Source organism: Myotis yumanensis, unplaced genomic scaffold (assembly GCF_028538775.1).
Source record: "Myotis yumanensis isolate MYYU_CA2020_CCGP unplaced genomic scaffold, mMyoYum1.0.hap1 SCAF_6, whole genome shotgun sequence".
In the NCBI taxonomy this organism is placed as follows: Eukaryota; Metazoa; Chordata; class Mammalia; order Chiroptera; family Vespertilionidae; genus Myotis; species Myotis yumanensis.
Genome location: NW_027223757.1, coordinates 38,843,507 through 38,856,331, shown reverse-complemented (window position 1 = coordinate 38,856,331; position 12,825 = coordinate 38,843,507). Strand labels below are relative to the sequence as shown.

The 12,825-nt window shown below is 38.1% G+C and overlaps 1 protein-coding gene and 1 pseudogene across 3 annotated transcripts in view; both read right to left on the bottom strand.

Moving 5' to 3' along the window:
• Positions 1–12,825, bottom strand: part of PDSS2 (decaprenyl diphosphate synthase subunit 2) — a 200,474-nt gene that overhangs the window by 28,962 nt on the left and 158,687 nt on the right. The window lies entirely within an intron of this gene.
• Positions 3,387–3,673, bottom strand: LOC139013096 (ATP synthase subunit g, mitochondrial pseudogene; annotated as a pseudogene).

Here is a 12,825-nt window from a genome sequence, read left to right as displayed (position 1 = left end):
GGAAAAGAGAGGGAGAGAGAAACATCAATGTGAGAGAGAAATATTGATCAGCTGCCTCCTGTACACATCCCAACCAGGACTGAACCTGCAACCTGGGCATGTGCCCCTACTGAGAATTGAACCAGAGACCTTTTGGTTCACGGTATGGCATTAAACCAACTAAGCCACACTGGCCAGGCCTTGCTTTCACTACTCTTATTCAACACTGTACTGGAAGTCCTAGCCACAGCAATCAGACAAGAAGAAATAAAAGGCAGCCAAATTGGAAAGGAAGAAGTAAAACTGTCATTATTTGAAGATGACATGATACTGTATAGAGAGAACCTAAAGATTCCACCAAGAAACTACTAGAACTGATAAATGAATTCAGTAAAGTAGCAGGATACAAAATAAATATCCAGTAATCAGTTGCATTTTTATGCACTAATAATGAACTATAAGAAAGGGAAACTAAGAAAACAACCCCATTCACAATTGCTTTCAAATAATAAAATACCTTGGAATAAATTTAACCAAGGATGTAAAAGACACATACTTGGAAAATTTTAAGACACTGAAGAAAGAAACTGAAGAAGATACAAATAAGTGAAAGCATACATTGTGTTCATGGATAAGAAGGCTTAACATTATTGAAATGTCCATACTACCCAAAGCAATCTATAGATTCAACACCATTCCTATCCAGATACCAATGGCCTATTTCACAGAACTTGAACAAATATTCAAAAAATTTATATGGAACCACAAAAGACTCCAAATAGCTTCACCTATCCTGAGAAAGAAGAAAGGATAAAGTTGGAGGAAGCAAACTATTATATCAAACTGATATCAAACTACAAGGCCATAGCAATCAAAACAGTATGGTACTGGCATAAAAACAGACATATAGATTAATGGAATGAAATAGAGAGCCAGAAATAAAGTTATGCCTTTATAGTCAATTAATATTTGACACAGGAGGCAAGAACATATAATGGCTTAAAAACAGTTTATTCAATAAATGGTGTTGGGAAAATTGGACAGATATGTGCAAGAAAATGAAACTAGACCACCTTCTTACATTGTGCACAAGAATATACTAAAAATAGGTTAAAGACTTAAATGTTAGACTTGAAACCATAAAAGTCCTGGAAGAAAATATAGGCAGTAAATCTCAGACATTTCTCATAGCAATATCTTTTCTGATATATCTCCTTGGGCAAAGGAAACACAAATAAAATGGACTACATCAAAGTAAAAGGGTTTTGCATAGCGAAGAAAATCATCAACAAAATGAAAAGATAACCCACTGAGTGGAAGAACATACTGGCCAATAATACATCTAGTAAGAGATTAATATCCAGAATTTATAAAATGCAACACACATACAAAAAAAATCCAAACAATCCAATTAAAAATGGGCAAAGGACCTGAATATACACTTCTCCAAAGAGAACATACAGAAGTCCAATAGACACATGAAAAGATGCTCACCATCACTAAGCATCAGAGAAATGCAAATTCAAACCACAATGAGATATCACCTCACATGTGTCAGAATGGCTATCATCAATACATCAACAAACAAGTGCTGGTGAGGATGTGGAGAAAAGGGAACCATTGTGCCCTGTTGGTGGGAATGCAGATTGGTGCAGCCATTGTGGAAAGTAGTATAAAGCTACCTCCCAAAATTAAAAATGGAGCTGCCATTTGACTCAGTGATCCCACTTCTGGGAATATAACCTAAGAATCCTGAAACCCCAATCAGAAAGAATATACACATCCCTATGTTCATTGCAGCCTTATTTACAATAGCTAAGATTTGGAAGCAGCCCAAGTGTCCATTGGTGGATGAGTAGATAAAACCGATGTGGTACTTTCACACAATGGAATATTACTTGTCTGTAAAAAAAGAAGGAAATCTTACCTTTTGTGATAGCACTGACGGACCTGGAGAGCATTATGCTAAGTGAAATAAGCCAGTCAGAGAAAGACAAGTACCATATGATTTCACTTATATGTGGAATCTAATGAACAAAATAAAGTAACAATCAAAATAGAAACAGACTCATAGATACAGAGAATAGACTGACAGCTGTCACTGGGGAGGGAGGTTGGGTGGAAAAGGTGACGGGATTAAGCAAAAAACATAACCAAAACCAAAACTCATAGACACAGACAATAGTATGGTGATTACCAGAGGGAAAGTGGGGTGGGGAGAGGTAGAAGAGGGTACAGGGGGGATAAATTATTTGGGGTGGTGAACTCACAATACAATATACAGATGATATATTACAGAATTATACACCTTAACTTATATAAGTTTTATTAACCAATTCACCCCAATAAATTAAAACACACGCAAAACGATATGAAGTAGACAAGATTGTGTGCCAGTGCTCATGACATTGGAGGCCTGCTCAGACAGCTACAGTGAGTACTGTAAAACAATATTCTATACAAAAGCAAAAAAAGCCAGCACTCTGAGAGGATGCACAGAGGGATTAATTCCAAACGTTTATATACCAGTCTCTGTAGACTGAGCCAGATAAATTCCCTGTTGGTAAGTAATGGATGTACAATGTGGTCTTTTATTTTAAGAAGCAAATGCTTTTTTATAAGTCAGGTAACAAAGAAGGATCAGATGACATAAATGAACTGTTTCCAGTTTCCACCTACTGTTATCTGGACTTGAAAGCTGGATATGGGGAAACCTTTTTCTAAAAGCAGAAAACTAATATTCCACAGCAGGGAGTGGAGAAATCCTTGAGACTGATCATCTCTATTACCATTTTATTCTTCCCCCATGCTATCCGCTATAGTCTTTGTAAAAATTTATTTTAAAGATTCTCTTCTTTAGCTTCCAATGAAAACTACTTTTCCCTCAAACTGTTTAGTTGAAAGAACATAATAAACACCCATTTGCCCTCCACCTAGATTAACCAATTGGTAGTATTTTGCCATATTTGCTTTCTCTATATATGATCATTTGCTGAGTATATGAGAGTAAATGTAGACATCATGATGCCTTATCCCTTTAGCATTTATTTCCAAAGAACAAAACGATGTTCTACATAACCCAAGACATGATCACACCTGACAAGTGTAACATTTACTATAATATTTAAGATATAATCTATATTCAAAATTTCCAAGTCAACCAACAGTGTCCTTCAGAGCTGTTTTTGTCCCAATCGAAGATCAAATTAAAAATCATATATTCCTAATGGATGTCATGGCTTTTTAATATCTTCTCATCTACAACAGTCCACACACCACTACATTTTCTTTCATAATATTGACATTTTTGACATATCTTTTTAAAATTCAAACACCATTCTGATCACTCATATTCCAAGAACTTTCAAATAATAAACCAAAAAGAAACAGATGTTAAAGATTGATCTTCAAACATTATAGCCAAGGATGCCACACTTGCCTATGATCTTGCTGACATAAAATCACATCCACACTTCAGTGTTCACCAAACCATTCAGCAGAGCTTCCTTAACTGTGAGCTGTCTGAAACTACCAGTTTGAGCACTATGACTATATTTCTCCAGCTCTGAATATCTGTAGGGATCTAAGCAGGGGTTGGCATAGTGCCAAAATGTGGTCAATCAAGGCTTCCATAAGTCACAGTAGCATTTACTAGTGGGGCCTCCTCTGCAAGGTTATGGACAAATTGGGCCATGGTCCTAGGATGGAAAGTCTGTGGCCCCGACGGCCAGCTTTATGTCCAATATTGGCATTTAGTCCAGGTCAGTTGCTCTGCAGAATGTCCCTTACCTGGGATTTGTCTGATTGTTTTCTTATGATTAAAGCTTAAACATTCTGGCAAGGTAACTATACAGATGATGCTGTATACTTCTCTGTTATATCAGGAATTACACAATAGCAGTTTGTCTCATTATTGGAGAAACTAGGTTTGTTCGATGTATTGAATTTGTAATCGACAGGGTGCTTTGAGTCCATGTGAATACTTGGTTTCTTGTTTGATTAAAAGATTATATCGGTGGCTGCAAAAGGAAAGACATTTTAAAGGTATTTTGCCTTGGCATAGGCAGAAATATAATTGGTTCCTTTAGAGAAAACAGGTCTTACTGAAAATAAACTCTCTGTACATTTGCATTGGTATTAAGAGGTAGAGTTTATACATAGAAAAGAGGTTTGTTAGGGAATAGAGAAGAATGGTTTGGGTATAGTGTGAGAGGATTAAAAAGGTCACAAATCAGAAATCTACTCTATCTGCTAGTCCAGCAGGTGAAGTAGCCAGTGAGTTTTTTTTATTTAGTAGAAGAATCAGGTTCTCCAGTTACAGAGCTGGAAAGGTATTAGATTGCGAGTATGCATGTGTTATGTTCATAGATACCAGTTTTGCCTAACCGTCTTTGTCTCAACTTTTTGAATAAGAATAGTAGGATATCTAGGGGGGGAGATCGAAGATGGCGGCATAGGTAAACACCGGAGATTGCCGCCGTAAACAACCACTTCAAAAATACAACTAAAAGACGGAACGGACATCAACCAGAACCACAGGAAGGCTGGCTGAGGAGAGACTCTTCAACTAGAAGCAAAAACAACAGCATTCCGACGCTCAGAGGAGGTGTAGTGTGGAAAATTTAAAGGTACGGTGGTGCGGTGGTGAGGTGGTGCGCGCGCGCAAAGCGGGCTGGCGGCTGAGGGCGCGGTTGTCGTTTTCAATCAGGAGTGAGTCTCAGACTCTGGGCTACAGATCCGGGCGAGTCTCTAGGGACCCAGACTCAAACGGGAGAAGCGGGACAGTCTGGCTACGGCCCCTCCGAGGTTTGCAGCGGTTGCTGGGACAGAGAGGCAGAACCCCTGGGGACGGACTGAGAGCGGCCATAGCGGCTCCCTCCCCCCGCCCTGTTGATCCCGCCCGCCCAAGCTCTGCGCACAGCCATTTGCCGATCGCCTCAGGCAAAGGCTGGATTAGCGCCTCCCCAGAAGACAGACGTTTTCCGCACAGCTGATTCCAACAGCCAGTCGGCCTGGTGGTCAAATCCCTCTAGTGTTAACTACAACAATTAAGGCTTGGCTAGAACAAGACTGCGCACAGAGACCACAAGGGGGTGCACCAAGAAAGCATAAAAGATGCGGAGACAAAAAAACATGACAGAAATGGAGGATATGGAGCTAAGAATCGCAATTTTGAGGGCTTGCCATAAATTTGTGCAGAGCCTCACGAAAACTAATGAGACCCTCGATGCTACAATAAAGAAATTAGAAAGTAAGCATACACGGACTGAAATAAAGAATATTATACCCAATAGCAGACCAGAGGAGCTCAAGAATCAAACCAAAGATTCGACAAAAAACACCCAACTGGAAAAGCAAAATGAAAAAAGAATCCGAAAGTGTGAAGATAGTGTAAGGAGCCTCTGGGACAGCTTTAAGCAGTCTAATATCAGAATTATTGGAGTGCCAGAAGATGAGAGACAGCAAGATATTGAAAACCTATTTCAAGAAATAATGGCAGAAAACTTCCCCCACCTGGAGAAAGAAATGGACTTACAGGTTCAAGAAGCACAGAGAACCCCAAACAAAAGGAATCCAAAGAGGACCACACCAAGACACATCATCATTAAAATGCCAAGAGCAAAAGACAAAGAGAAAATCTTAAAAGCAGCAAGAGAAAGAGGCTCAATTACCTACAAGGGAATACCCATACGACTGTCAGCTGATTTCTCAACAGAAACTTTGCAGGCCAGAAGGGAATGGCAAGAAATATTCAAAGTGCTGAATACCAAGAACCTACAACCAAGATTACTTTATCCAGCAAAGCTATCATTCAGAATTGAAGGTCAGATAAAGAGCTTCACAGATAAGGAAAAGCTAAAGGAGTTCATCACCGCCAAACCAGTATTATATGAAATGCTGAAAGGTATCCTTTAAGAAGAGGAAGAAGAAGAAAAAGGTAAAGATACAAATTATGAACAACAAATATGCACCTATCAACAAATGAATCTAAGAATCAAGTGAATAAATAACCTGATGTACAGAATGAACTGGTGATTATAATAGAATCAGGGACATAGAAAGGGAATGGACTAACTATTCTTGGGGGGAAAAGGGGTGTGGGAGATGCGGGAAGTGACTGGACAAAAATCATGCACCTATGGATGAACACAGTGGGTGGGGAGTGAGGGTGGAGGGTGGGGTGGGAGCTGGAAGGAGGGGAGTTATGGGGGGAAAAAAGAGGAACAAATGTAATAATCTGAACAATAAAGATTTAAAAAAAAAAAAAAAAGAATAGTAGGATATCTAGGGACAAGTGAGTTACAGCCTAGCATTGGTAACATGCAGTTCACATAAGGTATTTTATGGCTGGTTATGACACTGTCAGAATGCCACAAGCCTAAGTGACATTTCGGTACTTTCAGAAATAACCAAGAAAATATCATAATTCTCATTTCTCTAGGTGACTTGTAATGGCAGCAGAAAACGAGAAGGATCATTAAAAATAAAGCTGCTGACCTGCAATAGCCCCTGGACTCCCCAAGAGTGTCAGAGCTCTGTGATTCCCGGGAAGATTCCACCTTCTTTTATTAGGGATCAAATGATAACTGAGTAATGACTTCACCTCCCTAGGGCGAATCACCATTCACTATCAGTATTTTTACCTGATCATTATTTTCCAGCAGCTACAAATTTAAATTTAAAATTAAGGTAGGGAGAAATCTGTAGAATTTATATGGAGACATTGCCCAACAAATATTTTTCAGCTGTTTCAGGCCTGGTTAGTGCCCTAAATTGCCTCTTGTGAATGAGTATGGTGTGTATGTGTGTGTATGTGTGCACCTATGGGCGCGATGGGAGAGGGCTAGCTAATCTTAAGATCTTTTTGGGGGAAAGAGAGAGTTGGAGAGGAGGTAACAGCGCTTAATATGAAAAATTCCAGAGGTGCTCTTCATCCTGACTTCACAATGATGTTGAACACACCTATCTGAGAAGAGCAGGGAAGTTATTTCATATGTGAAAATAAGAAATCATAGGTGACTTCTACCTTCAGGAGCAAGACTTTTCTATTTCTCAATGTCAAAACAAGTATTAAGCTTCTAATAAAGATAAATATTTTTCTTATGATGCATCTCTTGCCTATGAGACCTATTTCTTAGATTTATTTAAGAGCTGAAAGGGATCTTAGAAATGATCTAGTTCAAATGCCATCATTTTGCAGAAAATAATAAAAAAGACGTGAAAGGATGTGATAAAGGTTTTGCAGATGCTAGCAAAGCCCAAACTAGAACCCAGGTCTTCTAAATCCTGGTCCTCTATGGGCCATTTCCACTACACCAACTTGACTCTATTTAACAAAACGGACTGCCATCAAATATAGCTTACCCTGTGAAGACCACACCACACATACTTTTTGATAAATATTAATTGAATGACTACTCCAAGTAAGTCACTAAGCCAGGTACTATGAATAATTCAAAGGTTAATTCACTACTATCCTTAAGGATGCTTCAATAAAATTCAAAACGTGGGGGAGGAGAGGACTGCAAAAATGCAGAGGAGGCAAATTTCACGAAAAAATTGGAAAAGAGCACTAGAAAGGGCTAGTTTTAGAATTAATATGAAACCTCCTTGAGATTTAGGATAGAATGTCTCTCTCAAGTGTTATGTAAATTGTGTTCCCTAACTCATTCACAGTGCCAGATCATTCTCTTATAGAGCTTTATATAAATATAATTTAGAAGATTAAAATAAACTTGTTAGGCATCTTCAATCTGAAGACTGTTGCCACTTGCATGACAGAAACTAACATTTATTTGCTTCAGATGAATGCATCCTCTCTCATCAGTGACCCTGTTCATGACTCAGACATGCAGATATAAGGAGAAGAGCCTGAAGTCAGTGGCTACATACAGATGATTTGGAAAGAATATCCCTTTGAATTTAAATCAAGTTGGGGATACTGGTTTGGGAATATTTCACCAGCTGTTTAGGAAATCCTGGACTCTCGTGTTGTCTACATTGACAATTTAGCATGCTTACAAAGAAACTAAGAGTTAAATATGTTCCTTTTCAGTGAAGTTCCTTTAAAATTCATATCTATGCTACTCTTACATGTATATGTATATATATGAATAGTTGGTAGGGAGAGTTGATAACTTTCATTGAACATATTTAGCTGTATTTTTTCAACCAAAATGTAAATCTGTACTGTATTCTAATGTAACTCAATTAGAGCTACTAACACCATCTGTATATATATTTTCAGTTCAGCTGTCAAAAAATACACAAATATACCCTAGTAATACAATATTCAATAGCCATGTGATATCCCAATTGTATGATACTTCATTTAACATTTTTCTATATTGAAATGCATCAATTTTCATGTTCTTCCTTTTAGAATTAGTATTTTACTATATTTTAATATGTAAGTCTTTGCCCAATCTCTGATATTTTTTTCCTGGTATAGATGACTGAAGTAAAATCACTGTAATAAAGTATATGACACTTTAAAATAAAAGTTTTAAAATAAAACCAAATATATGTATATTATTTAAAAAGTCAAAAAGTATAAGACTTCTAATAAAACTCCTAGCATTCTCCAGATTCTCTCTGTCCTGTGTCCCTCTCTTTGTTTCTTTTGCTGTTAATCTTCAAATATTGTTCCTCCTTGATTAAATTTTAGACATTATCTATTGATCCTACCATGAAAAAAATAATCACATTTCTTTTCTTTTTTCTTTTTGAGAAATCCACCTTTTATTTAAACAATTCCCAGCCAAGCTCAAAGCAATCCCACTTTGTAAGTAATTTACATGGACAATTTAGACAGAGGTAGGGGGTACCTGAATTGTAAGGAAAATGATCTTATCTCTCTCTTTTTAAAAAATTCTTTATTGTTTAAAGTATTACATAAGTCTCCTTTTCCCCCCAGCTGCCCCCACCCCCTACATTTCTTACATGACCAAAATACATTTTTCCTTCACTTCCTTGCATTGGTGACATTTTTGCTTTAAATCAATATTTGATATTTGTATTTTATGCTATATAAATATTTTTTAGGCCACGTAGAGAACTATTACATTTCCTTTCTTACACATTAATTTTTTTTATTATAGCTAATAACTACATCATTTTATCCATGTTTAGTGTGGTTCTTTTAAAATGTGGGCCCCAAATTCTTGGAAACTCTTCCCATTTGATAGGTGAGATCTACAACCTTCCCCTTGAATTGACAGGAGACCATGGAAGTGACTGGGACTTGGGAGGCTAATTCTAAGACATGGTGCAGCTGGAACACTTGCATTTGGAGTTCTCATCAGACAGGTAAACAGTTGGACTACTCTGCTGCTGCCAGGCTGTGAGAAAGCCAAACTATATGGAGGGGCCATGTGTGAGCACTCTGGTTGGTCAGCAGCCTGGTTTCTTGACAGCCCAGCCCAGGTGCCAGGTGAGAGTGGAGCCTCCAAACAATCCCAGGCCCCAACATTACTGAGTCACTTCTACCCACTGGGTCTTTCCAGCGGAGGCCCCAGAAATCACAGAGCAGTCACCCCCTCAGTGCACTGTCCAAATTCCTGACCCAGAGAATCCATGAACACAATAAAATGATTATTTGAAGTAGCTAGGTTTGGGGGCAAATTTTGTGTTTGCAGTAAAAGAAACAGGAACCCTTACTTTTCTGTGCCTATCATTATTTGTCCCTAAATTCTCTATATGGTTGAGGACATTAGGCAATCATCAGTCCCATTTTTCCCTTAGAGATAATTCTCCTGAAGGTCTCTGTCTTCTTGTTCCAATGCAGACTGGATGCATAGCCATCAGCCCAAGACTTGCTTGGATTAGAAACAGTGTAGCATGTTACTCTAAGGACATGGGCCCTGGAGCTAGGCTACATGGGCTTGAATCCTGGCTCCACCATGTGCTACCTGTGTGACTGTGCACAGGGTAGTTAATCCCTCTGTGCCTCTGATTTCTCATTAGAACAGTTTTTGGCACATGGTAAGTGCTCTTATTATTGGCAACACTGTTGGCTTATTATTCTTTCCTTCATTTTGTCCTAGGATTTCCCACTGCCTCACACCTATGTCTGATCCCCTACTTCCTAAAGTCCATGACTTTCTTTTTCTTGGTTACTTCTTGCCTTGATAGAAATACCTCACCTACTCCCTGAAAAAAGATGCTTGGAAGGTAAGTTTTTTTGAGATCTTGCTTATCTGTTTTAAATTGTCTTTATTTAATGTCACATTGGCAACATGACTGGCATAAAATTCTAAGTTGGAAATAATTTTCTCTTTGAATACTGAAGTGAACTCCATTGTCTTGAAGCTTTCAGTGTCTCCACGGCCATTTGGATTACCATTATTATTTTTTAAAAAGTGCCCTGAGTGGGGATCAAACTCATAACCTTGGTGTATTGGAACAATGCTCTAACCAACTGATTCTTGATCCTTTGCAGGTAGGATTTTCTTTTTCTTTCTGTAAGTATTAGGATATCTTCTTTATCCCCATTGTTTCAAAATCTGATAATGATATGATTTGGCATGGGTCTTTTAAAATTCATTATTTAGGGCACCAGTTCAATTTGGAGACTGAGGGCCTTCAATTTTTAGAAATTTTCTTTTCTTTTAAAAAATTCATTGTTAATGAATTTTTTTGTCTGCATTTTCAGTATTCTCTTTTTGGGATTCATAATACATAGAGAATCTTTTAAATTGGTCCTCCAATTTTCTTAACTTTTCTATTTTCTATTATCTTTTCATTCAAATTTCTGGGAGATTTTTCTCATTTATATTTTCTATTTAAAAATATTCTGCTTTATATTTTTTATTTTATAATTCTGATTTCTCATTCTTGGATTGTCATTTTTAAAATATATAACCTGCTCTTATTTTATGGATTTAATATCTCCTGAGTATACTGATTACAGTACTTTTGAAAATGTCATTTTTTTAACAGTCTCTTTTCTTCTAAGTTCCCTCTTTTTATCAGTTTGTTTTTGATTCATTCTTTTCTTTTATTAATGTTAGTTCATGTCTTTTATTAACCCATATACAATTACTTGTCTTCTGATTTGTTGAAGTAATAGATCAGACAACATTTGCCACAATACCATCTGTCAAAGTGACTAGCCATAAAAACTCCAGCACCACATTCATCTGAAGGCCATTCCTGTGAGGGCGACTGATTTTGCCATTCTCATCTACTTTGGACAGCCAGCTTAACCTTCTTTCTCTTATGCTTATTCTTCTTGGGAGTGGTGTAAGACTTTTCCCTTTTCTTAGCACCACCACGAAGTCTCAACACAAGATGAAGAGTGGACTCCTTTTGAACGTCATAGTCATAGACAAAGTATGTCCATCTGCCAGTTGCTTGCCAACAAAGATCAATCTTTGCTGATCAGGAGGAATTCCTTCCTTATCCTGGATCTAGGCCAGCGGTGGGTAAACCCCTGGCACACGTGCCAAACATGGCACGCCAGTAACTTTTGCTGGCACGCGAAACCCTCTCTTATAATCTTCCATTTACAATTATTTTCTTAATATCGACTTTTTTATTTTTCAGATAAATTCAGTATAGGTGCATCTTAGATAAATAAATAATTTTACATAACAAGTTATCTTAAAGACCATAGACATGGATTGATGAGAGAGGGGAAGAGCAATTTCTATGCCTCTGCCTTAACTCTCCCTGCCTTCCTAGATCCGACCAGTGTTTTGGTTTCATCCACATATGCTTGTGAATCTTTGTTCTCAGTGATGAATTTTGTTAAGTCTCGTAATAGGAGTAGCCTGATGGATGAAAGTAGTAGCTCGTGCATATCTCTGAAGGTCACGAAATATAAACCTGATGTAAAATCTGTCATCAGTGATGCAGCAGCAAAAGTCCCACTGATAATATCAAACGGAGTCATAAAGTTTTCTGTCTGACTACCAGTGTACATGTATACATTAAAAAATAAATGTATTTTTCATCATCATATACTGTGTTTTTGTTGCTCGAATGAATTTTATTATTTCTTCAAGGCTCTTCACATACGTATACCTTAAGAGATATCAAGTAGGCGTAACATGTTCTCAAAAAATTAGGGTTGGCACGCAGAAGAATTTTGAGTCAGAGATTTTGCTGGCTTTGGCATGCACTCACAAAAAGGTTGCCCACCCCTGATCTAGGCCTTTACATTTTTTTATTGTATCCAAGGGTTCAACTTTGAGAGAGATGGTCTTCCCTGTAAGGACGTTCATGAAAATCTGCCATTCCACCTCAAATGACGGATTGGAAAGGAAGAGCCTTGCCTCATTCTTTTATGGCAGAGGTTTTACTCAAATGCCCAGTGGTCCTCTAGTACCTATGGTGCTGCACTTGGATACTTTGGGGCTTGTCAACTGGTGGGCCTCCCTGTTGGAGGGCTGCAAGGACATGGCGTGTTTACTGGGGGGCCTCAATCATTCACATCTGCAGGTCTTATTGCCTGAGCTTGACAGTTTCCCCAGAAAGGAATCCTATTGTTTCCTACCTGGTGAATAAGGGATTTTAAGATGGCTGATAGCATTTTGAGAGCCAATAGGGGAGGAGGGGGAGGAGAGCAAACATCTTATCTTTCTGAATGCAGGTATCACTTAGGAACTCTCTGCTTTAAGCATGGTAGCTACCCCCTCAGCTGTGCCTGGTTCCTTCCCTGTGTCATTCTCAGGTTAACCCAATCAATCAGAACCATGAAGCTACATAAATTCCATGAAGCTTTAGGTAAAAGGGCAATAACTTTTGAACCAGGGTTTCTGGATTAAACAAAAACCAAAAAAGTTTCCTTTCGTCACCCACAACTTCCCCGCCCCCAAAGTAGGAAAATTAGCCAGCTTAAGC